Genomic DNA, 24,878 nt, shown 5'->3' with positions numbered 1-24,878 from the left:
TCTGTCTCTTTCGCTGCCTTTCTTGTCTATCTCTGCAGGACTCAAGCTAATAAAGCTTCCCATTAACGAAATGACTATGCCAAGGTACTGGCAGATGGTCCTATGTTCCAAGCACATTTTCCCCTTCCCTCCCTCCCAGAAGTCCTAATCTATACCCTGTGTAATCGGCACAAAAACATATGCTCCCTGACAGAGAGCTTCCCTCCCATTATCTCTGTACTCCAGGGGATTGCCCCTGAAACCTCAGTGACACAAAGCAACTCCCTTCCTACTCAAGTCTCAGTTTCCTATATGCCTGAATACACATTCAGCAGGTCATGGCTGAAGTACCTGTACAAGGCTTAAAATCCATATTAATCTGTCCATGATACTGCCTATAGCTAAGTCCATTAATAAGTGAAATGCACATACATAACTCCATATTCTTATTTTTTTTTTAAAGTAATATATAGATTTAAACGACATTTCTTACGTGCAACACTTTGTTACTGCTTTACTTACAGGTTCCTAATAACAGTGCACAAGCCTTTCTCAAAGACAAAAGCCATAAAGGGTAATTTATTACATTGGTTACCAGGAAATCTCTTGAGCAACACTTTCACTTAAGTGCTGAGTCAGTTACTAATTGGGCATCTCATATATCTTAAAATAATCTGTTTGTTTCATCTGCTGGCTCCCTCTCCCCCATCAATTTAATCAGATTATTGTGATTGATGAATTCATTAATATGGTCATTGTATCCTGAGAGCAGAGAAACTTCTACAGAGAAAGCTTCAGGAAGGAAGAGCAAGTATCTCCCTTTTGCACACACAGATAGCTTCACGCAGAGGAACTAAAGAATGCTATCAGTTCCCCAGTTGTGGCAGGGCTGCACAAAGGATCATTCTAGACACTTAGGATCACTGTTGGAGCCCCTCAGAGAAGATGAGGGACATGATGGGAACAGACAGGTCACCATAATATGAAGGGTTGGTTTAGCTCTCAAAATTGACTCCAAACCTTCTGAAACATCATTTCTTTACAGAGGATGAGAAAATTTTTATTGTCAGTTCTTCTCTGCATTTAATCCCAACAGTACTGAATAACTTTTCCACAGTGCAGATAGGGAAAAAGCCCTAACAGCAAGTAGAAAAGCTTCTCTTTGTCTTTGCTGCCTCCTTTTCAACTTCAAGCTCTAAGTCTTCAAAGTAAGACCTTTTCTCATACCTCCTAACACCTCCAGTCACTGATTGTCATAGGGAATAACTTCAGCTTAACTCAGTAATTCCAAAACTATCTACCTTACAAAAGGTGAACGCTTGTTCATTTTCAAGTGAAACAAAACCAAATAGGTCTAATGCAGGCAACAGTGGACGAGAAAAAAACAGTAAGAAATATTCGTCAGCCAGGAGTAAAAATAAGGTAATTATGTTTCTGTACCAACTGTCATTCAAAAAATAAGGAAGCCAAACCACTTTGATAGCACATTTCTCCAATCTTGCCAAACACTAAAGGAAAGGAAAAAAGTAAAGGATTTGACACTTACCAGGAAAACTAGTAATGAGAAAAAGATGCAAAAGCACTGCTCAAGTTCCCAGGAGCCATCACCTCAGCAGCTGAGGAAGATGATATAAATGATCTCTACCTGTGCTTACTAGATGTCTGAAACTGTATTCACTCTCCCTCGAGCTGTAATTTTATGTCTTTCTAAAAACTTCAGAAACCAGATGAAAAACTTATATCTTAAAAACATCGTAAGACACCAAATTTCTAATGAAGGAATCTAGACTCTACCTTCTGCTGTCTGCCAGAGCAACAACCAGGGTGACACTGAGCATTTGAAGATCAAAAAGGCTCTCAGTGAGCATTTCTTAAGTGAAGAATTTGGATGAGGATTACTTTGGGAGGATAGCCAGTCTGATAAACAGCAGCAAGCAAACAGGAAAAGCTACTTGTTGCAGGCAGAAATGCACAACAGCCTTCCAGAAACTAACCGAAACTAACCACACCATACATAATTAAAGCAATTTATTACAGTTACATGGCTTCACACATTTGGAAATGCATTTTCCCATTCTTAGTCTGGGAGAAGCGTGCTTATTCATGAAAACTGAAAGGAAACACGTAGTAAACAGTTTTGAAAAATTCAAGAACAAAGTGTGAGAATGGAACATTTGATATGGCATTATCTTGCAAATGTCTCCAAATTCCTCTCTGGTCACTGTGTGGGCAGCACATTCCCAGGACAGAGAGCAGGGTAGGCGGGAGAAAAGGGACTGTAAAGCTATTCATGAACAGAATTTCGTCTTTTCCCGCTGAGGTTCACTAGGGACCTAGTGGAGCTGTCGGGAGGAGGGAGGACAAAGGGCTGTTTCCCTCAGGAAGCGAGGGCACAAGGGCCGGCACATGGAGCCTGGGAGGAGGCCGCGGCAGGAGAGCGCCGCCCGCGCCACTCCCTGCCACAGCGCCTTCGGTTGCTCTGCTGGGGCTGGGCCCTCCGCAGTCGCTTCTGGACGTGCCAAGCTCAATCCTTCAAGAGGAAAGTTAATCCATCACAGTGGAGTCCTTACAAAACAGCCAGCCCTTTCCCCATCCCCCGCACAAATACAAAAATAAAAGTCTCATCACCTAGACTTCCCCTGACCCCAGCAAAGCTCAGGGATGCAGGGAGCAGCTCCCTGAGGCAGACAGTGGAGACCCGCACTCGCTGCTGTGCTGACAAACGAGGCCCGCGGGCACCCAAGGCCAGCAGAATCAGGTCGCCACATATGTCAGCACTCACCTTGCTGCTGCAAGCACTGCAGCCATCCTACATCTCCCCGCTACAGGAAACATCAGAAAATGCCCCAGCACACAGCACGTTAGTTTTGACTGCTTAGAATGCTGGTAGAAATAGAAATGCAGACTTCGCACTCTCTAGGGAAGGACTCTGCCCAGTATTTTGCTTCCAAGCATCTTCTGCCAGCAGATGCTGCTTTCCCCCATTGACCAGTACCCTCTGTGGCACTCAATAACCAAGGCAACGTGAGAAAGCAAGGTCTGTCTGGAGCTCTGAACACCAGATTTTGAAGCTGTGGCATGAAATAACATGCAATTGCTGACCAGTGGATGAGAAGCCCTGAGTATGTAGCAGACAGCTACTAGTACAGACTGCCTATGGACAGAACAGCACTGAACAGTGCCCACAAGGTAGGGGACAAAGGAAAAGGTGAGAGAAACACAGCTGGAGAATCCTGTTATCTGGTTTATCTGCACAGCCCACCGTTACTCCAGGTATCCCTCACAGCTGAGGGACATGGAAATCAGAGTATGGCCCCTTTAAAAATGTTCTCCCTGTGAGAGACAGAAGATGCATTCATACATGGTAGACTGCAAAATGGTAAAAGTGAGTGTTTTCGGTCTTCTGAGTTCAGGGTTAATTTCTGTCCCATTTTTAGATCAGTAACATCTGGGGCTCAAGGGGCTGATGTAGGATGAAGAATGATATAAAAGAGAGAGAAAATTACTCTGCCATGCAAGAAGACAGCGATCTAACAAGCAGAACTGAAATGAAATAGAATGACAGAAGTCAACAGGCTGCAATCACAGTGGGCTACAAACCAGAATACATCACACTAATGAGGTAGGAAAAGATTTGTCATATGCAGAGGATTACAGAGACTCTAATAAAAACATTTTCTATTAGGAGAAAAACAGAATCTAATTCATATGGAAACAACTTTCATTTCATACAAATCATGGTACAAAATACAGAACAGAAATTCAGAAAGAATGGCGCGTAACGCTAATGTAAAACAAGCTGTTTGATAAAATCATAATACTGATGAACAGAAAATACAACTATTTGAACTAATCAAACATAACAGTAGATTTCAAAGATTTGAAGTCACAAATGCTGTACTCTAAAGATACAGAAATGGTAGTTCAATGAGTTTTTGATTAATAAATCTGACTTCAGTAGCTTACAAATGAGTTCAAATGAAGGACTTGGGCTTTTGCGCTGTATTCATGCAGCATCCAAAACAGCTAGCACCTGACCTGTGGAGGACTCTATGCACTTTGGCAATACAAACAAACTGTAATCCAAACAGTAATTTCATATGTACATGTATTTCTCTCAGAAGAATTTAATTATGTAGGGGAAACATGAGCACACATTATATTTAAGCAAAGTACTAAACAGTGAAAATTATAACCACTCATACTTCTTGTTGAGCAGGGTCATAAATAAATTACTAGCTCAAAAAAAAGAGGAAAAACCAGACAGCTTAATGAAGGTCCACTGTGCTGTCAATAAAAAGTGACAATAAAAATACACATTAAGTTATATTAAGATGCATAAGAAACTAAGAGATGAGCAGTACAAGCACTAACATGTGCATTCCACTGTGAAACCCTGTTCAGTTCTCACCAGTTGATCCTAAAACAAGAGAAGAACATTGAAGTAATGGATTGAACTTACTAATTGACAATAACAAAGAAAACCATCTAAAGTCTGTTGGGTTTTTTGTTGTTGTTGGGGTTTTGCTTTTTTGTTTTCTAAAATCCAACATGTGTTTAAGAAGCACATGAAAAAATCCTCAACAGTCAAGAGGAGAGGCTGGTCAGATTAAGAGCTATTAATTTGGTTTCTTAATAAAAGAACAAGAGAATACTAATGCTACTCAGGGCAAAAAATGTGAGTAATTTGAGATTACATAGTAACACATCATACACAATTATCCTGTTGTGCTTACTGTAGCATTACACTGATGCTAAGAGAATTATAAAATATTAATATTCGTAAGTAGAATATTTGAATTAGAACAGTAAACACCAATCAGAAAAAAAGGAAACACGTCCATTTCACGGAAAAATGTAACAGCAAACACCTAGGATAAATATAATAATTTTCTATACAAGTTATTTATTAAACAGAGCTATCATTGACAAAGGAAAGACTTGGAATCTTGATGGACCAATGCTCTGATCCACTAAGGAAAATGGAAAAGACATACTAGCAGCAGAAAAAAATACATAAATTATATCAGTCTAGCTAGAGTGATGAAAAGTCTTATGAAATGTGCCACAGAAAGGCAGAAGAAAGATCTTCCAGTTTAAGCTTAAGAAAAGAGACAACAGAAAGACATACAGTCAAAGCTGCAACAGAAGGTAAGCTAACAGTAACCAACAATACTGGGGCAATCTTTTTAAAATCAAGGAGGTTTTGTATGCATTTTGAGCATTTCTAGATATCTTTCAAATATGATTTCAGGATTAAAACCCTTAAATATGAAGGACAGACCACTGTTGGTCCTGCAGCAAATATGAGCAGAGAGAAAGCAATTTTTGTTGTGTGCCACATGCTGTTTACCAGTAGTGTGGGTGGCTGGTGTCAGGCAGGAACAGCTTAAAAAAAAAAAACAAAAAACACTGAAATACCACCAGCAAGAAAAGAAGCATTCTAACCCTCTGCTCTCATGTTTTAATCTTTTCTACTATTTCAGCTTCATAAAGACAAAGTGATCTTGCAGGTAGTTTGTTCCATCACTAGTGGTTACTTTTCTCACCTAAAATGACTAAGCTGGCACCATGTCTTATGGTCTCAGGGTACCTCAAGGGCTGGCTGCCCCAACAGAAAGAATGGAAACCCCAGGGCACTTAAGGGCCACACTCAGACACACATATCTGAAAATGGTGGGCAGAGCTGTGTGTTGGTGACAAGGTCCATGACAATCTCAAGCAAGGAGAGTGACAGAACAGGTCCAAGGGTCACCCAAGAGCTGAGTTCATAGCAAAGGAGATGGAGCCAAGGACTGAACAAGACCATGGGGTCCATCCAGGAAACAAGGCTGGAGACAGAAGAGGAGACAGGCACACTCACCATGCCACTCAGGCTGGGACTTCAGGCTGAGGCTTGAGCTGGAAGAACTCCCTGAACTCCTGGGGACACAAGGGCACAGGTAGAGCCAGAATGAAGTTTTCAGGACATTGGTGCCTTCAGGGCTGCTGCTTAGTTGCTTTCTGAAACCTCTGAGTGCAAGAAACAACTGAGAGCATCTGAAGGAACAGACAGATGATGTGCCAAAGATCAAGGGTGGTTTATATCACACATTCTACTGTCCCCATGGGAATATACAGAAAATTACAGATCTCTTAGTCTTTTTACTCCTGGGAATACATATAAAATTACAGATATTTGAGAGCAGTTTTCTTACAAATTATGTAAACATATTCCCACCAAAGAGGGTGGGGGAGGATGGGAGGTGTAGGGCGCTGGGAAATACTTCTTTCGCACTTCACCTGCACTGGAGTGCTCTTCTGTAATTGCTTGTTCAACCCATACTGGCCTCTTTATACCAGTGCAGTCTCCACTCAACTATATCTTAAAAGGTCTGAAGCAGCATTTTGCCTCCAGCAATCACCATCCCAAGTGTTCTAACCACTCTTGACAATACAGGCAATACAGCTGCACGTCCTTGTTCGAGGCTCTGCTAGTGTCTCTCACAGCCTCCTCAAACACAGCTCAGGGAAGGGAGCCTCACCTGCAAGAGAAGGCACTCCTGGAAGTTAGAAAGGGAAGAGTGAGGAGGTGTGACATGAGCAGAAAATAGCAAACCTAAAGAGAAGATAAAATCTTGTGGACTAATTCCTTCCACATGAGCAGTGCTGGGCTTGTCTACATCGATACTGTTCTTTAAAATTTCCTCTGTTTCAGTGCTGCCAGTGCCCGCAGGGGCTGACGCGTGAAGCGCCGCTCTGTACCAGTTTCCCAGGCACAGCCATTATTACGCCTCTCTGCCGCTTCGAATGGGAGATATCTGTTCCCCTCTTTCCTGGGATTTCCTTGCTTTAAAACACTTGACAAGCACGGTTTAAAATTTAAAACCATAAAAACACGCTTCTCTGCATGTTGGAGGAAAAATCCACGCCCAAGGGTATAATTTCATACAATCAGTTAAGCCATGAAGAAAGGTACTGTGGATGCATTAAAAAACAGCCTTCTGTGATTTGTTGGGGTTTGCCATGTAAAACTACAAACATTGAACTTACGGTTAAAAATCATACACCTAGTTTTTTTAGTCAAGTAGCTTAAAAATGTAAAAGTACACAAAGTTGTTAGCAATGTTCAGCTAACAGTTACAACATGCTGACCTCTACCTTAACTCACATGGCTCTAACTTCAAAGCCTGCTTAAAACTATTTAAATACCAACATTCTTAAGCATAGCAGACATGCTGCACACTCAAATGGAGCCAGCATGCTGCATGTGAAATCCAGTTTCTGCAGTTCCTCCCCCTTATTTCCCAGGCTAAGCTTACCTGTTCTCCAGAGCAGGAGTTTCCTGTTACATTTCTGACTGAGAACAGTGGTGTTTCCCTGCTCTATCACCCTTGGACTACTGCTTTTTATTTCCCTGCCATGGGCTGACCCTGGCTGGATGCCAGGTGCTCACCAAAACTGCTCTATCACTCCCCTCCTCAGCTGAACTGGGAGAGCAAATATAATGAAAGGCCTGTGGGTCGAGATAAGGACAGGGAAATCACTCACCGATTACTGTCATAGGCAAAACAGACTCGACTTGGGGAAAAAATGAGTTTCATTTATTACCAATCAAATCAGACTTGGATAATGAGAAATAAAACCTTATCTTAAAAACACCTTCCTTCTTTCCAGGTTTCACTTTATTCCTGATTTTCTCTACATCCCCCCAGCAGCGAACAGTGAAGGGGAACGGGGGTTGCAGTCAGTGCACCATCACACATCCTGTCTGCTGCTCCTTCCTCCTCATGGGGAGGACTCCTCACACTCTTCCCTTGCTCCAGCACAGGGTTCCCTCACTTGAGACAGTCCTCTACCAACTTCTCCAAGGTGAATCCTTCCCACAGGCTGCAGGTCAAGGACCGCTCTAGCACAGGGCCCTTCCAGAGAGTGCAGTCCTTCAGGAACAGAGGGGCTCCTTATGGGGTTCCAAGTCCTGCCAGCAAAGCTGCTCCAGCATGGGCTCCTCCCCATGGGGCCACAGGATCTGCCAGGAGCCTGCTCCAGCACAGGCTTCCCTTGGGGCCACAGCCTCCTTTGGACACATCCACCTGCTCCACTGTGGGGTTCTCCATGGGCTGCAGGTGGATGTCTGCTCCACCATGGACCTCCATGGGCTGTGGGGGGAAAGCTGCCTCTCCGTGGTCTTCACCTGGGGCTGCAGTGGAATCTCCACCCCAGCAGCTGGAGCACCTCCTGCCCTCCTTGTGCAAGGACCCTGATGTCTACAGAACTGTTCCTCTCATATCTCACTCCTCTCACTGGCTGCAAGTGCTGCTGCACAGAGAAACTTTTCCCTCTCCTTAATTCCTTTATCCCAGAGGTGTTACCACCATCTCTGATGGGCTCAGCCTTGGCCAGTAGTAGGTCCATCTTAGTACCAGCTGGTATTGGATCCATCAGACAGAGGGAAAGCTTATAATAATACCTTCTCACAGAAGCCAGCCCTGTAGCCCTCCCACTACCAGAACCATGCCATGAAAACCCAACAGATTCCCTTTTTGCTAACTGCAGTGGAGACTAGCACAGAGCTTCTTTGTTTCAAGAGAGAAGTTTGCACCCTTGCCCCAGTGGCTCTGCAGGTGCCCTTTCAGTTGTGGATGGGGAGGAACCAAAGGCTGCACTGAAATTCCAGCATGGCTCTCCTGCTGTACACCTGGCAGGTGTACAGAGACCTCCTGCTACAACTGACTGAGCAGGAAGGGTGCTGGGGAGTCCACCTTGTGCCATTATAGAGGCTGTAATGTACAGATTTTTCTTTAAATAAGAAACATGCAAGGAATCTGAAAGTATTACTTACAAAAGGACAAAACAACACTGGAATTTTTGCAATCATTCACAAAATTAACCAAGAACAGAGCTCTTGTAAAAGCTTGTGTCTCATAAGATGACAGCCAAGCAGTAGGAAAGCCTGGTCTGCTAAAGCCCTTCAACACAGACTTTCTGGAACTTCCAGCATCTTTTCCACTGCATTTATTACTAATTCTATGTCTTGAAGGACACTGGAGCAAAAACACCACATCAAGAAAATTATCTACCATCAGCAGTGATTATAAGGAAATGCCACAGTTGAACCAATGTAACTGCTTAACTATCAAATGCTTAACATACTTTGAGCAGAACTTTCAACACAGCTTCTCAGTCGTCACTTGAAGGCTGCCATTAGTAACACTTGATCTCCAGAACACACTGCTGATATCTGCTGGCAAAAGAAATGTTTAGTAGCCTGAACATTGTCCAAGGGGTAAAACTGCAACAGCTCATTTCAGATGCAGCTATGAGGCTGCAAAATCAAGAGCACAATTCCAGAGCAGCAATCTTCACAAGAATGTTGTTTGGTTTTTTAAACTCTTCTGCTTTCTGTCTTTTAAGGGTCCTGGGTGCAGTTATGATACTCAGACTAGGACTAATCACTATGTACCCTGTATAATTTTCCCCTTGGTCCTTACTGCTGTGGCTCAAACATTTTTACCTTCTCTAGAGAACCAGAGCATAGAGAGATACACTGTTCACAGAGACCTTTTATTCCAGACTGCTGGACTCCACCACACAGTCTTCTAATCAAATTATTTTTAAGACTTAAGTAAAAAATTTATTCAGTTCTTGGCTTCAACAAAACCAGAACTACTCTCTCCAGTCTAAAAGACACATACATTCAAAGGTAAAATTATCAGAACTGACTTTTAGCTAAAAGCCTTAGACCTTGTGCTTCTAAGTAATAATCTGTTCTCAAAAATATTACCCTTGAACACAGTTTTCTTTAATAATGAAAGAAAAAGGAGGAATCTAGATTTAAAGATTGTGTGAGCACATGGGGAAATAGGTATTCTGTGCTTATAAATTAATCAGTGCTTGGCACAAGTATTGCATTTTTGCATGTGTTATCTCCCCTGCCTCCAAAAGAATATATTTTAGTTCTATCAACAAAAGGTACATACAGCAGGTTGAAATTATACATCTTAAAGTTTACACACCAGCAAAGGACTCCTGTGTACTGTCACTTTCTCCACTCTACCCCAGTGTCACTCTTAGTTGCTGAGTGAGGTCATTCTCCACTAGAAACAAAAGGTACATACAGCAGGTTGAAATTATACATCTTAAAGTTTACACACCAGCAAAGGACTCCTGTGTACTGTCACTTTCTCCACTCTACCCCCAGTGTCACTCTTAGTCGCTGAGTGAGGTCATTCTCCACTAGTCTGCAACAATCTGTTCTACATTCTGGATGCTTGTAGTGAAACCTCAGAAGAGGGAACAGGCCTCAGCTAGGGAATAGACAGGGAGTAAAAGCTGGATATGAGAGACCACTCCAGGACTAATACCCCAGATCAATTACCAATATAGATCCACTGCATTAAAAATCTCCTGTTTCTGAACCCTTTCTAAAAGCCCCCTTGAGCATGCAGTCCTAATGGACATAATGATGGGCTAAAAAATGGTAGGAAGGACACGAGGAAGAACAAAAATCCTACACCTAAGGAGGCTACCTAAGGAAAGGTAAATGTATTCAAATGAACAATCACAAGCACAGTAAAATCTACAGACTCAAGCAGGAATTCAGATACAGGTTTCTGGTACCTGATCATAGAATCATTGAGAAGTCTCGGCTACTTTTGTCAGCCTTAACACACAGAAGCCTGCTACAGCAAATCTTTCCATTATATCGCTGGAAATATTTGAGTACTAGTTTATTTTGCAGCTTGGAGTTATACCTTCTTTTGACGCCTAGAAGAGGTACTTTGATGTGGAAGGCTAAGGCAGGAAGGGACGCCAGGCATTGCATATAGGTTCAAGTGGTCTTCCTACTGGTTTATTGCAGAGTACTCCTGTTTGAGCACTTTCTGAGATCAGTTCGGAGCTGAAACCAGTTTTTCCCTCTCTCAGACATGCTTCTATTCCCTCAACACACAGTAAAAATTGCCTTGGCAAGAAACTTACCATGTATCACTATAGGGTTAACTTCCTTTTACCTTCTACTACTACACTTGAGTGCAGGGCGCTCAGCTTGACTAAAAGCTTAAAGGCCATGAATAATATAAGAGAACTCCACTGGGAGGACCCCTAATGCCTCAGAAAGCTTTACTAGATCTCACAGTTCAGTTCTCACTTGCCATATCCTGCATTTCCTTTAAATGCTACAGTACCAGCAGTAAATCCGACTCAGAGCTCCATCATTTAGCACCTCCCCAGCTGCAGTGCAGCCAGCAGATTACAGAGGCTTCAGGATCAAAGGGGGGCCAGGAGGGCTGGGCTCTGCAGCCTCCTGGCTATGCCACCTAGCTCCTCCACCTTCTCTGCCTGTTGTTAATTGCTCCTCAGATTTAACTTTTGCCTTCAGCACTGCAATATTAATCCTTCGTTTAAGCAAAACCACTTCATCCACCTTTGAGTTCTAGAGAAACCTAACAAATTCAAGAAATCATTTTCATATTTGGAAAATGTACTCTTTGCTTTCGAGGTTGGCTGAAATCCAAGTAAGTGTTCACCTTGTAACATAGGACGGACATCAACCTTACAAGATGGCCCATGAAACATTAAACTTGGGAAAATCTGACTATAAAATGAGTTGTGGTTACAAGAAAACCCAGACAGGTGCATGCAGGGGGGAAAGGCGAGTCTGAATGTTATCTGATGAGCCACAAACTTGATACATCTCACATCTATGAAATTACATACAGTTCATAATTGAATCATTTCAAATCAAATCAGGAAAACAGAACCAGAATTACAGGAAATACTGGGAATCTTAGGCAAATTGCCTTCAGTGTCTGCACTCAGTTATGCTATCTGTAAAATACAATCGATAAACACAACCATTAAGGAAATGCGAAGCGTAGTAAGTCTAATTCTTAAGCAGAAAAAATTAGGCAGGTACTTGTTCGGTCTCATGTGTCAGGTATCTGCTTTGCACTACACTGCAACTATAATCCAATTTCCAAATACTGAAAAGGCTGGAAAATGGGAGATGGAAAAGCACATTATAAGCAAATAATTTAAACACAGGAAAATCCTTAGATTTGCATATTCACAATTATGATTTGTATTAGCTTTTCCTGCACACACAAAATGAAGTAACAAAATACACAAAAACAAACTGTGAGGCCTAAAGGAGGAATGTCTTAACTCATAGTTATGAAGTAACACAGCACAGAGAAAAAACCGTCCTCGGGACTTCAGTGTTTGGTTAAGCCTACATGACTTAAGTGATTTAAGTGATGCTGCAAGTAGTCACCAAAGAATGACTGAAAGCAAAGATGAGAAATCACAAGTATTTTCTGTGGTTATAATTTTAAAAGAAATTGAAAAAAAAAGAGGATTGAAGAGCACTAATGAAAAGCATTACTTAAAAAGTAGTTTGAAGCTGTGATTCGAAGTCCTTTCAGATAGAGAGACCTCCAGAGGGTTAACTCAAACCTTCTTCTGCAAGCTATGGAAACTGAGTTTTGGGTTAGAAATCACTAGACAACTACATTGTGCTCAACACTAAAAATTGTGATACCAGACATCTGTTGGAATTGTAAAATGTCCTCTAGCTATTTAAAAATCTATAAATTTGCTTTGGCCATTGTATTATCTAACACATTTTCCCAATATCATACATGACTGTGTGAAATGCTTTGAAATGAAAGATGCTATGCAAGTGCCAAATGTTACAGCAATACACTAACTTAATTTGGACATGCTCCAGCATCTCATGTCAAGAGTGAGCTCATGTTAGAGTGAGTTCCTTTATTGAGACATCTGCTAGGAAACCAATTTAGCCAAATCAGAGTGTGTGATAATGAGTGCTGTTTAATCAAGACAGTATTAACATAAATTTTAACTTGTGTCAAGCAGCTTAATAGCAAATTACTGAATGTTAAACAGACATGGAATTTTTTACTCTGCTCTTTTAATAAGCAAATTCTTGAGCAAACTAAAATGCACACTTTCATCAGTGTGCAGTTAAAAAGAGCTAGATACAACCCAAAAGAATTGAAGTGAAGCAATGCAAGACCTGCAATCATAAACTTATTTTCAATTTTTAAAAGCTTCAGTACTGGAATGCTCTTCATCTTTCAACTAAATATAAGATTTTTAACAGGAGAAGTACATCCAGATGTGCTTGCAATGAAAATGTAATAAAAGGTATATTTATTGATTTCTGGCTTTTATATGTATATGACATTTCTGATTTGGACAGTTAATCATGAACAGCTTTTAACATTTTAGATGGATAAGCATTATATCAACAAGTACATTTCTGGCCTTAGAACTGTAAAGACAGCTATAAACAATGTGCCTTTCCAAGACAACCCCAGATCACGTGGTTTCATATATTAGCTGTTTGTTTTCCCAGTCAACACATTCACTTACTGTTTGTCAGAGCAAAATAACAAAAACTACTGGCATCCTGACTCAAAATTGTTAAGCACTAAAATACTGATGGTAAAGAACCACAACAAATATCAAGCAGAAGTCTCTACTGCAAAAGCCATAACATAGTGACAGATATTGCTTAAGATATTCACTCTTAAAGGAATGGAGATTCCCAAATATAATTGAGTTGTCTGGATTTTAAATTATTCCATGATACAGGGGGTTAGTGAGTGTGTTAAAAAGCAGAGCAGCACTTACAGCAATGCTCCCTAGAACACGCAGTTCTTAAGAAAGGGAAGAAGAGTAAAGGAAAAGAAAAAATCACAGGGAACAGCTCAGTACCACAAATTGTATGTTCTGCAGGAAAAGATGACAGCTTATTTTTTAGGACAAGGATACTGGCAAAAAGGCAAAATAGAAGTTGAAAAAATAAAACAATTGTTTTTAGGGTTGTGTTAGGCACCCTTATAAGAGGAGACTGCTTTCTAAACTGGTGAAAAAAACCAACCCCAGCAAGAGACTGGTATCAAGCCACATGTTTCTGCTCTCACCCCCCTTTAAATAGTAAGAAAAGGGGCAGATCTATGGAACCCTTTCAAAAATTAAAAGCTTCTTAGTCCTCCACATTGCAGCAGGTGTTGAGATAGGCATGTGTACTTGTTTGAAAGAAGTGTCTCAATACTCACAGCAAGTACCATACCCAAGAGATGGCATAACATCTATGTCCTACTTCAGTGGAGCAAGTGAATCTCTTCCCACAGTGCTAGGACAAACTCTGTGACAAAGACGAGCATTTTTAAGGTGACACACACATATGAAGTATCCATGGGCGGGGGACAGAAGGAACACATGGCTTCATAGAGCACATGAACACATGCATGAAGTGGATGTGGGTTCTAAAGGATTACAAGCGCACATGCAAAGGGCTACGATGACAGTCACTAATGACCCAGACCTTTCATCTGCAGAGCTCAGAAAGAGCCGTGACTTTTGAAACAATCATATTATCAGCACTAAAGCCACAGTTAAGTTAGACTCATTACTTCCACTGTCACTTCATAATTATACTGTCTCTGCCAAGAGTCACACTCTCCCTATCTTACTCCTTCCTCTCTTCACCTGTGCAAACCAAAATCGCAGTAGAGAACAAGAGGGCCAAGCTTTTCCACCTGTCTAATTCTCAAGGCAACAGTCACCTTGAGAGGAGAAAAAAAATGAAAGCGTGCTGTTGCTGTGGAAACAGTATGAGAGCACAGAAATACTCCCATTAGATCAAGTACGGCTTGGAGCACCGGGCACACCTCTGAACAGTACTGGAACTTCCCACAGCACGCGTGAAGGGTTAGGACAGGGAACCCAGTCAGGCTGGATGCCTCCACCATCACCCAGCTTTCAGATCTGAATAGCTTTTCAAATGTGAGCTCCTTGCTATTCTTGGTGAAAACAACTACCGCTGTCTGAAGGCCCTAAACTGAGAAGTGGATAAATTGCACAGCCATCTTAAAATTCTTGAGAGATGTATTAATACAGAATACAAGATACGGTGTTTAACAGAGAACTCAGAAATGCCTGGGCCTGATCCAAAGGTTAACAGGCTGAATTCAAAAGCAATGCTGATGAATGGTAGAGAAGAAAATAAACGTACACCCCCCAGCAGAATTCTTCTGTTCCTTGTTCCCTAAGAAATGAAAGGGAATAAATAGAATGTGATCGTGTCATTATAGATTATGTGATAATTAAAACTCAAAAATATCTAAACTAAGACCATGTGGGCGAACACAATATCAGACTAGTCTAATCTGAGTGACTTGAATTTAAAATCACTCGTGTATAAACCTATAGTTTTATTCCTCTCTCCATTCCCTTTGAGGTCCCTTAACTGAAATACTACATGAACAGTGAGACTGCAAGAGTCTAATGCAAATCAGAGAGAGCAATGTCATTAAAAACAGTGTTAATGAGAACATCATAGACACAAAAGCCCTCCAGGTTTTCAAGAAGTGAGAAATTGCCAGGTGTCAGTATCCAAACTCCTGGTATTACCAAAGATTAGTAAAACCAGCAATCAGAGGCAATTTGATAGTCTAAACCACTGATTTTGTGAGGACATTTTAAACACCAGACAAAGAGAACAGGGAATTGGAACAGGTTATAAGTTTGTTTATAAACACTGCAATGTTACCAGACATTAATCCCGACAACTGCATCTTCTACCTTCCCTTCTCATCCCTGCAAAACATCTCATATTAAAAGAAACTAGACCACTAGCAAGCTAGAATAATGATTTATTTCACAAGGGTGTTGTGAAGCTTAATTCATGTTTGTAAAGCCCTTTGTATTGTGCCTTTCATCTACTGTGGGAACCTCACAGTATTATCAATAAGGTCTTTCCTACAGTAGAAGGGCTTTGCTGAAACAGCTATACTAGCAAATCTGCCTAGTTAAGATGTGGTTTACACAGGCAAAAAAGTTATTTTGGTAGAACAGCTAATACCAGTTCCCTGAAAAAAAACATGCTAAACTAGCAGAAGCACACTTCTGGTGGCATCTGACTGAATCTAGCATAGGATATTGTACGTCAGCTAAGGGTGATTTCTGCACAATCTTAACAAAACAGTGACGCTTAAATATCCTGAGGGCAACATATTGTGGAGAATGCAAATGAAGGGTGTGTATTTACTACTTTCACACTACCAAGCATCTGTGTTCATTTATTCATGTGAACAAGCTAGAAGCAAAGGCCTCTGTAAACAGATCCCGTTAGCAGCAAATGCATATGACTTTACTATTTTATACAAAATAATTGAAAGAATAAAGACAAAGTCTTGCTCAGATATATTCTGCCAAACAGAAAAAAACAGAGTATTAACAGCACTAGAATGAATGCCTAGAAACTACTTACACAACTGCAAAGAACAAAGACTGGTACAAGAAACTAATTCATGTGATCGTCCTTTTGAACTGTGCTGTTATTATTATTTTCCATTCAAACCCCCAGTTTTCTCACTCAAGTTTAAAACAAAACTAAATATCCAACTGTTATTTGTTTCCTAACAAGGGTGGAGAGGCATCAGTATGCCAGGTTCCCAAATGACTACTTGCCATTTTTCTAGATGTGCTTGACCTTATTCTGAGCTGCTTAGGGTGGCAGCCTGAAGCTACCAGCAGTAGTGCATCTGCATTTTGACTTTCAACATTTCCTCTTTTTGCTAGAAGCCTGTAGCAGGTCTTATCACCTAAGGGCTTGCTTACACAGGGAAAGGAAACTCATCTGTTTCACATCTCTGGAAGGCAATTCTCTGGTGCCTACCTGTATGTATTTTAGAAAGGTGTCACTCTGTATCCATGTGCAGTAGCATACAATTTTCCAACATCCAACAGACAAAAGTAATGCTCTAAAGTGTAAGACTTTTGCAGAGTCATATTTCAAAACTGTGGTGGGTTACAAACCAGCTAAACATTATTCCACAAACTAATCTAGAGTAGATATGTTCAAATCTGGAATGGAGATCCAAATCCAAAGAGAGGAATTGCCATATTTGACAATATTTACTTTGCATGAGAAGGATGCTTTCATAACCAAAATTTAAGCAGGTATATTCAGCTGCTTTCCACTGAAAAGTAAAGCTAAAACTACTTTAAAGCAAAACTAACAATCTTATGCTATTGAGACAAATTAGAAAAAACTAACTACTGTAAATTAATCAGTAACCCATTATTTACTGACATAGCACTGTAGAATACACAGCCCACATACCTGCACAACCTGATGTGCTGTTTTATTCCACCTAGGATTCATTTATGTGACCTCCGAAATGATAAGCATAATAATAAGCAGCAATTTATAATTGCTGCATGTTCTTTCAGTCACTGATGCAGCTGCCTATGTAGCATAAGACCAACATTTACTTAAAAAAACAGACTTGGCAATTCTGGACTAGGGTTAAAAACATCAAGGTTCAATCTTTTTGCAGAGTTGTTAAGATACACACCAAAGCTACAGCACCAAAAGGCTGGGACCACTTGCTTCCTGAGATGCACTTTCTTGTCATGAGAGTGTTAAAAAAAAGCTGGACCATGTTTCTTTTTCCACTATCATACATTTTGCATGTAAGCAGCTGATCCTAATCAGCGAGTTTGATATTAACACCTCACATGACATAAATTTTTTTGTCACAGAGTTGTTTCAAAGACACATGACATTTGACTTTAAGACAAATGTCTATAATGACATTTTCCTCATCAGCTCTGTGCCATAGGCCAGACAGCACTCAATTTGCTGTATCTACAGAAAAACAACCATGCAGCCTTACATGCTTTAGAAGGCTTGGATGAAGATGAAGAAGAGAATATAGACGGCCATTAGACAGTAATTACACTTCCAGCTGGAAAAGTTAATTCTTGCCTTTGGGATACTCAGCAGGAAAATTTAAGGTTACCCATCTTGCAGTACAAGGCTATCTTGCCCCTCTGTTTCTTCCCACTCAACTCACTTCTCTGTTTTAGCTCTCTCCCATCCATTCTTAACTGTGAGCTCTCTTGAGCCTTTGATCACACTTGACTGATCCCTGCATTTCTTCCCAGGAGGAGAAGTCAAAGGGAACTTGTAGGTTTCAGCATGTAATCTTCTGTGTGCCTGGGGTCCTGCCTGCACAGCTGGCTCCCTTGCTGTGTACATCGTGGCAGCGAAGTTTGCTAAAGCATTGGAAGCCAAAACCTAGGAGCAAGTACATAGAGGCTGAGGCCAGGCTTCTCACTGAAAGGTCACCTACTCTAAACCATCCTTCCAACACTGACAAAGATATTCCACATTTATAATGCTCAAGTTCAAGTATACTTCAAGGCCAGCTTAATTTCTCTTAAGCAACAACGGAAGAAAATAAATACACTCAGGCTGAGGCTTCTTCCTGCCTAGTTTTCTGGACTTTATAAGTTGTGCAAAGTTTCTGCAGGGGTAGAAATTATATCTGAAGGGTAGAAACAACAGCTACTCAGCATGATCACTGCTCTTTCCTACACTTTAGCATGAAGCCACAACCACAAAAGAAACGCAGTTAAGTTATGAGGAGCTCACTTCTATTGAGACACCTAAAGCACCCTGAACACTGTGGGAAGACTGAGAGTGCACATTTTCGTCAAGCCCATGCCCAAGCTGTTGCTTTTGACCTTTAATGTCCTTCATGATTTGTGTCCCGAACCACTAAGAATGGGAAAAAGTCTAGGACAGGTTAAAGATTTAGCCAGTAAAGAGCAAGCATATGTCAGTGATGAACTTCCTATTTCTAATAGAATGGAAGTTCAGCAGCTTTCAGAGCATGCTGGGGCCTCTGTACTCAAACTCTATGGGGATGATGCAGGAAGGATAACTACAGAGGGAAAAAAGATGTAATTTTTTGATATGTAGATTTTGTAGCTCTTGAATAATCCATATAGAATAAGTTTAGAATTAGATATAACAGTACCTAAAGATATTTATTGTAAAGAAATACACAAGTTTGAGAACAACAGGCAGAACTGAAGAGATACTAATTTTGCACAAAGGGCTGAAGTACAATCAAAAATGCAGAAGTTCTTGCATAGTAAGTATGATTTTAAAAGTCAACCACAAATACATAATGAAATGCTTTCTTTACTCTTTTGCAGTAAAGAAAGCAAAGAAAAAGCAGAACTCTGGGTAGTGAATCAGCCTGCCTAGAAACCCATTTGTGCACGCTATTTCTTTGAATGTAGAACATAGGCTTCAAATGTAGCTGAACTTATTTCATAATTCACATCACCCTTTAACTATAAAGGCAGCATAGCAATCTCTGCTTATGCACAAATAACCTATGACAAACTATCAGCCCCAACTGACAAAAATACTTTAAGACATAACATTTAGAAAATTAATTGCCATTTGGTGTCTGAGAAACAGCACAGAATTTCCAACTTGTCCTTATTTTAGTTTATGTCTGTACTTTAACGCAAGAAATGTGGGTGCTGTTCTAGTGCTTCTTTCAGAAAGTAATAGTCACTTCTCAGCTGAAAATGAGTCTGAAAAAAGTTATCTTAAGATTGAACATGCAAGACTAAAATGCAGGTTCTTCCTCCACCAAAATGTTAACACTTTCCACACCACTTTTTCAAAAGATTTTACTTATAAATTCTTTCATAAGAAGTTTTTCTTTAAATAGCTGTAAAGCAAATACTTGAAGAACAAAATGGCATGATGTGTGTTACATGTTTCCCTGCTTTCCAGAGAATGTCAGAGCCAGTGTCTCATACAGAAGAGTATTTCTAAACAAGCAAACCCATTATACCAAAATCTGAAAATGATCTAATAATAGCTGATCCTATCTTAATTTTAGAATCCTAAGATTTGAAAACATAAAATTTAAAAAAATCCAAAACTAAACCAACACCACAATCCTGGATAAATTTCATATAATAATCTGAATGGTTCTGCTGTCTCTTTCGTCACACTGAAGTTTGCCTTGTTGTTGTTTTCATCTTTCCTTTTAAAATAGCTTCCTGCAGCTCCGAGCTAAAAATCTTCCTGGACTTTCTATGTGACAGCTGCAGTATCTTAGCCATCTGTTTAATTTATATTTGCTAATGCAGCTCCTGCTGTTTTCAACTGACAGGTTCTTTCTCTCTTATTACCCCCACACGGGAAATCATTGTACTTGCCAAACTTTCTCTGTAGTCTCAGATGTCAAATCAAGTCTGGTGACAAAAGGTGATGAATGAGGCTCCTATACACCTCCCTTTTATGTTTTTTGGGTTTTTGTTTTGTTGTTGGGAGAGTTTCTTAATTATGGAAATTGTAAGGGGTTTTTGTTATTTCTTTAAAGAATAATTATAAGCAAAAAGAAAGCAGTACAGAAACAAAGAGCGTCAAGGGAAATCATACTCCCTTACTCTCAACATGGTAATTGTGTAGAAAGGTTGAGGCTGGGGAGATCTCCAAGATACTCTCTAGAGCACATTATACATTCCATATTCAGTCACTAAAGCCCTGATTCAATCAGTCATCTACGGTCACCTACCAAGCTCAGGGTTTGTCTGAGTATTGACTTTCCCTCACTTGCAACCAACATGCCTCCTAACTTTTCTGGAGTGCTCTGGATCTCAGAAGTATTCAGAAGTCAAAGGCAAGTGATGGAGCCCCATGGTTCAGCATGTTGCAATGCCAGTACTTACTGCCATCCTGTAAACGTCCTGCAGGAAGGTGCAGTGCCCATATTCCCTGTGCTATTCAAAGACACTGGATAAAAGGACCAACTGAAAGGACTCCTGAAACAGCTGTCAGCCTTTTACAGCAAGCACAGATGTTACTGTCCCTGCAACTCCCCTGGGGCATGGTAACAAGAAGATTAAAGAGTCTTTCACTGCTGAAAACTAACATCAGGTTTAACACAAAACCTGGCAATTTAATATAGATACCCTTGTCCCGTGTAAAACTGCTTCAGCTGAATCCCAGTGAGCTCTGCAATACCTGTCCGAGTGATGCAACACTCCTCTGTTACAAGGAGCACATTTCAGTGGCCAGCCCCAGCCCAGAAACAGGTACTCACATGAAACACAAAGAAATCAAACCCAGAAAGTGTAACCACTCTTTCTTTCTAAATTCCCCCTTTCAAAATAACTTTATTAACTGGAGAGAAACACAGAAACATAAAATGAGCACTTGCCAAAGGGCTGGAAGATGTGTGCTTTCTGGTGCCAGAGAGAGCCCAGCACAGTAGCTGAGAAAGAGTTAGCAGGAATACATGTTTGAGGGAACACTTGGGAGACAAGAAGTCATAATCTCTTATTACCACTGTTCCCAGAAGGTGATGATGAGAAAATAAATGTAGTGCTCTGAAACAGTAGAGTTTGCTTCAGCTCCCAACATCAAAGCCACCCATTGGACTGAAGTTGTGACAGCTCCCTGTCTTGTGCAGAATCATCCCACTGAGCTCTGGAGGATAAAATCACTTGAAGCAAAATGAACGTTTCTGCTTTTGAAAGTACAGAAGCTAGTGCCAAAAATAACTACAGGTGCACTCTGGAGAAGGTTACTGCTTCGCCTTCATATCCCCTGAATATCATCATACTCAGATACTCCTTAAATAATTGTACTACAAAAATTTGATCTCTGAAGAGCACACTGGACAAAACAGAAAAGCTAAAAAGAAAAACCCTTAGACCGAATATACTAATAGCTACAGCATAAATGAGGACATTATATATTTTTCTACCCAGGAGATTCTGCTCAAGAGCCAGACATGTCAAATCTTAATTTGCAATCTGTATCTCAGTGTTTTCGTCTGAAAATATAGATGTATGTATACGGATATGCTGATGTACATAAATGCGAACGCACTTCACCACAGTACTATTATAAGGTAGATAGGCTAGATACCCAGCACAAATTCTAACACGTTTATAACTCAGTGCCAATACCAACAGGGAAAAAAAGTAATTTCTAAGAGTATACAGGCCTGAATACCTAAAGAGTCACTAGTCAGCTTGATTACTTGTACTTTATGATATTTCAGAAATAACACAGAAGTAAAGATTAAATTAGACCTAAGCACTTTATTCTTGCCTTGGTCGAGGTACCACTTGATAGAGCCTTCCGTAGAGCACTTGCATACTAACTTGGCTTTCCACTGTCCAAGAATACTGGGGGATAGGAATAGCCAGATAACCAGGAAACCTGAACACACAAACCCTGCTGCTAAGAGGCCAAAGCCCTGTGTCCTTGCACCATGTTTTGCAGCATTCCAGGTACTGGTGCAATTCAGCTGAGGCACAAAGGCAGCCCCATAAGAAACCCCATCTGACAAATCTCTCAAAGCAGAAGGGATCACAGCACATACATGATACTCTTTCACCAGTTATCCCTCCCAAAGCAGCTGCTATCATCAGCTCCACGGCTCTAAGTCTTGCAGAGCCAGAACTTCAATCTAAATCTGTGAGTTGCGGAGCCCAGATGGCTCCTGAATGCTCCTCCAGCACCTTCACAGCCAGCTTCCCAGCATCCCATGTTTCAGAAGCACAAAACAGAGACACCAGCAGTAGCTCTGAGCAGAGCTGGTGAGGGCTCAGCAGGTGAACTAGCTCAGGCTCTGAGCCACACATAAACCTATGTATTGCTTCCAGATCCGAGCCCAGGATTTCAGTATGGATAGCTTGTTACCTGAATAATGTAATCCATGGAGAAGTAAATCAAATTTCTGTGTCTACAAAGTAATTCTAAGGTAAGAAATTAACCTATCAAGCTAACAAAGGTTATTTGCAATACTTCCCACATAATGTTTAAAACCCTGTCCTCTAAAGCTTTGCCTGAGTATATCCTTCTTCACTTGCCAGCATCCTCAGGCATTTCCCAAGAACCACTTCTGCAAAGAGTGCATAAAGATTATACCTCAAGGAAATCCAACTTAATTCTCTAGGCTGTCCCATATACACAAGCAATGTAGTAGGTTAAGCATGACTGTCCATGCATAGACAGTATTTCAAAACCAAACCACTGCAGACATTAAAACTCACTACCCAGAACTGTAACTCTGTGCTCCAACAAGGAGGTCAGAGCCTTCCCCAAAAATGTTAATGCCAGTTTACTTTAAGTAGAGATGCAACAGCCTTCAACAAACTCCAACAAATTTTAAAGTTTCACCTTCCAGAAAAATGAGTTTTGCTGTTTATCTGCACTTTAGGTGTCTAGATTTAAAACGTAAAGGCAAGTACAGCTGCTCACAGCTGATAAGGCCTCATGCTTCTGGCATTTATTTATATCCATGATCCACAGTAACAAACCCATCTACTTTAAACAACTGAAGCAACTCTTGGATAAAATACGGAAATAGGAAGATGGGACTAGAAGCAACCTCCTTTACTGTATAAATCCACTTATTCACCATAAATCAAGAAAAAACACTTCTGCGTGAAGGTAATAAACAATCCATATTGTCTGTGAAGATCAACTGCCAAAGTAGTGTCTCAACAACAATTTCCAAGTTAGGGCACAAGAGCAACTCCTGATGACATCTTGTTGGTTCTCATCTGAACATGGGGCCAGCAACCCTGCCAATGCAGTTAATGTTTTCTGGCTGAGGTCACTAACATTTGGTTTGTGTACACACAGCTTCTGCTGCTCAGTGTTGCACAGGAACAGAGGCATTGCAGGATGTCACAGGGCAGCACAGGTTTAGTGTTTGTGATTAACCTCAAGCAATACCTGATTTATGGAGCTGCAAAACACAGATGGAAACTCAAGTCTGAGATTCCATGAAATGAGAAGAGGTAGTCAGTCCTATAGGGCAAAGCCTAAGAGAGAGCAAATAATGAGAGAAGACAGAAGAGGATGGAACAGAAGCGTGCTTCCACCTATGGCTGTGCCAGCTTGGCCCAGGCTTGACCTGGCTTCTGCAGATGATACCTATCCCAACTGAGTTTGAAAACTCACATCACAACTCAATACACACAGTTATTATACCACATCAAGACACAGCTTGTATACTGCAGCTTGTCTGTACTCATCTGCAACGTAATACTGGGTTAGGATTAGGCTGTACTTGGTTATCCAAAAGTGGAGGGTTAAGAGCTTCAGGCTACAGCTCTGCAAGGAGCATAAAGCAATTTTAGTGGCTGCCAGTAAAAGAGGTGGACCCACATCCCTGGCTATTCATAGCACACTGATCCAAATAACCAATCCACCAAAGATTTATTATCAATCAGTTAGACTTCTGAGCTTATCAAATGCACCCTATAACTCCCTGATTGCAGGAGCTGAAGACAGGAATGTTGTAACTGTGGCAGATGAGAGCAACACTGAGCTTTCTGGGAGAAGCAACTGAGATGACCTCTCACAAAACAGTATCTTCATTATACAGACTAAAGGGGAAGGTAGAAGATTAAAAGGCTGGTTAAAGAATGCCCTAGCCCATTAGACAATAATTTTTCATGTGTGTGTCTTGTCCTGTATGTCAAGAATCACTACGGAACTGAAACACTGGTTATTTCCAGATAGACTTCTAAACTGGCAACAAACTTTGAACATGTTCTAGGATTCAAAACCCTGAACAAGACTGAAATACAAACAGCATTTTCAAGAGCTCTCCCTAGCATGCCCTCCTGTTTCTTCTACAGTATCTCTCTGCTATGAAAAATGTTCACTTTCATTTAAAACAGCAGCCAATACTAGTTTCAGATATCCCTTCCCCTGCTTCTTTCCTACCTTTTGCCCTACTGATAGAATAACGATCCAGTATCACAGCCAGGGAAGAGCACTGCAGAGCCAAGAGAAGATAACCAGACTGGCTGGAGAGGGATGCGTTGGAGTTGAGTGCTACAGCTCTGGAACAAGACTAAAGGAGAGGATTTCACAGGGACAAATCTGAAAGAGCCAGCAACTGGCTGTGAGGCACACGCAACACGAATCCACTCAAATACAAGGGGGGCATCTCTCATGTTGCACCCAAATTTGACTCCATCTCACAAAGTTCGCTATTCTTGGTCTTCACAGTAAACTGATATCAACACTTCATCAG

General features: G+C 40.9%; 1 protein-coding gene across 6 annotated transcripts in view; it reads right to left on the bottom strand.

The window, feature by feature from the left end:
• NDST2 (N-deacetylase and N-sulfotransferase 2) overlaps window positions 1–24,878 on the bottom strand; it is a 126,620-nt gene that overhangs the window by 60,714 nt on the left and 41,028 nt on the right. The gene's annotated exons all lie outside the window — the stretch shown is intronic.

Source organism: Onychostruthus taczanowskii, unplaced genomic scaffold (assembly GCF_017590055.1).
Source record: "Onychostruthus taczanowskii isolate IOZ18803 unplaced genomic scaffold, ASM1759005v1 scaffold22, whole genome shotgun sequence".
Taxonomy (NCBI): Eukaryota; Metazoa; Chordata; class Aves; order Passeriformes; family Passeridae; genus Onychostruthus; species Onychostruthus taczanowskii.
This window is presented reverse-complemented; position numbering and strand designations above follow the sequence as displayed.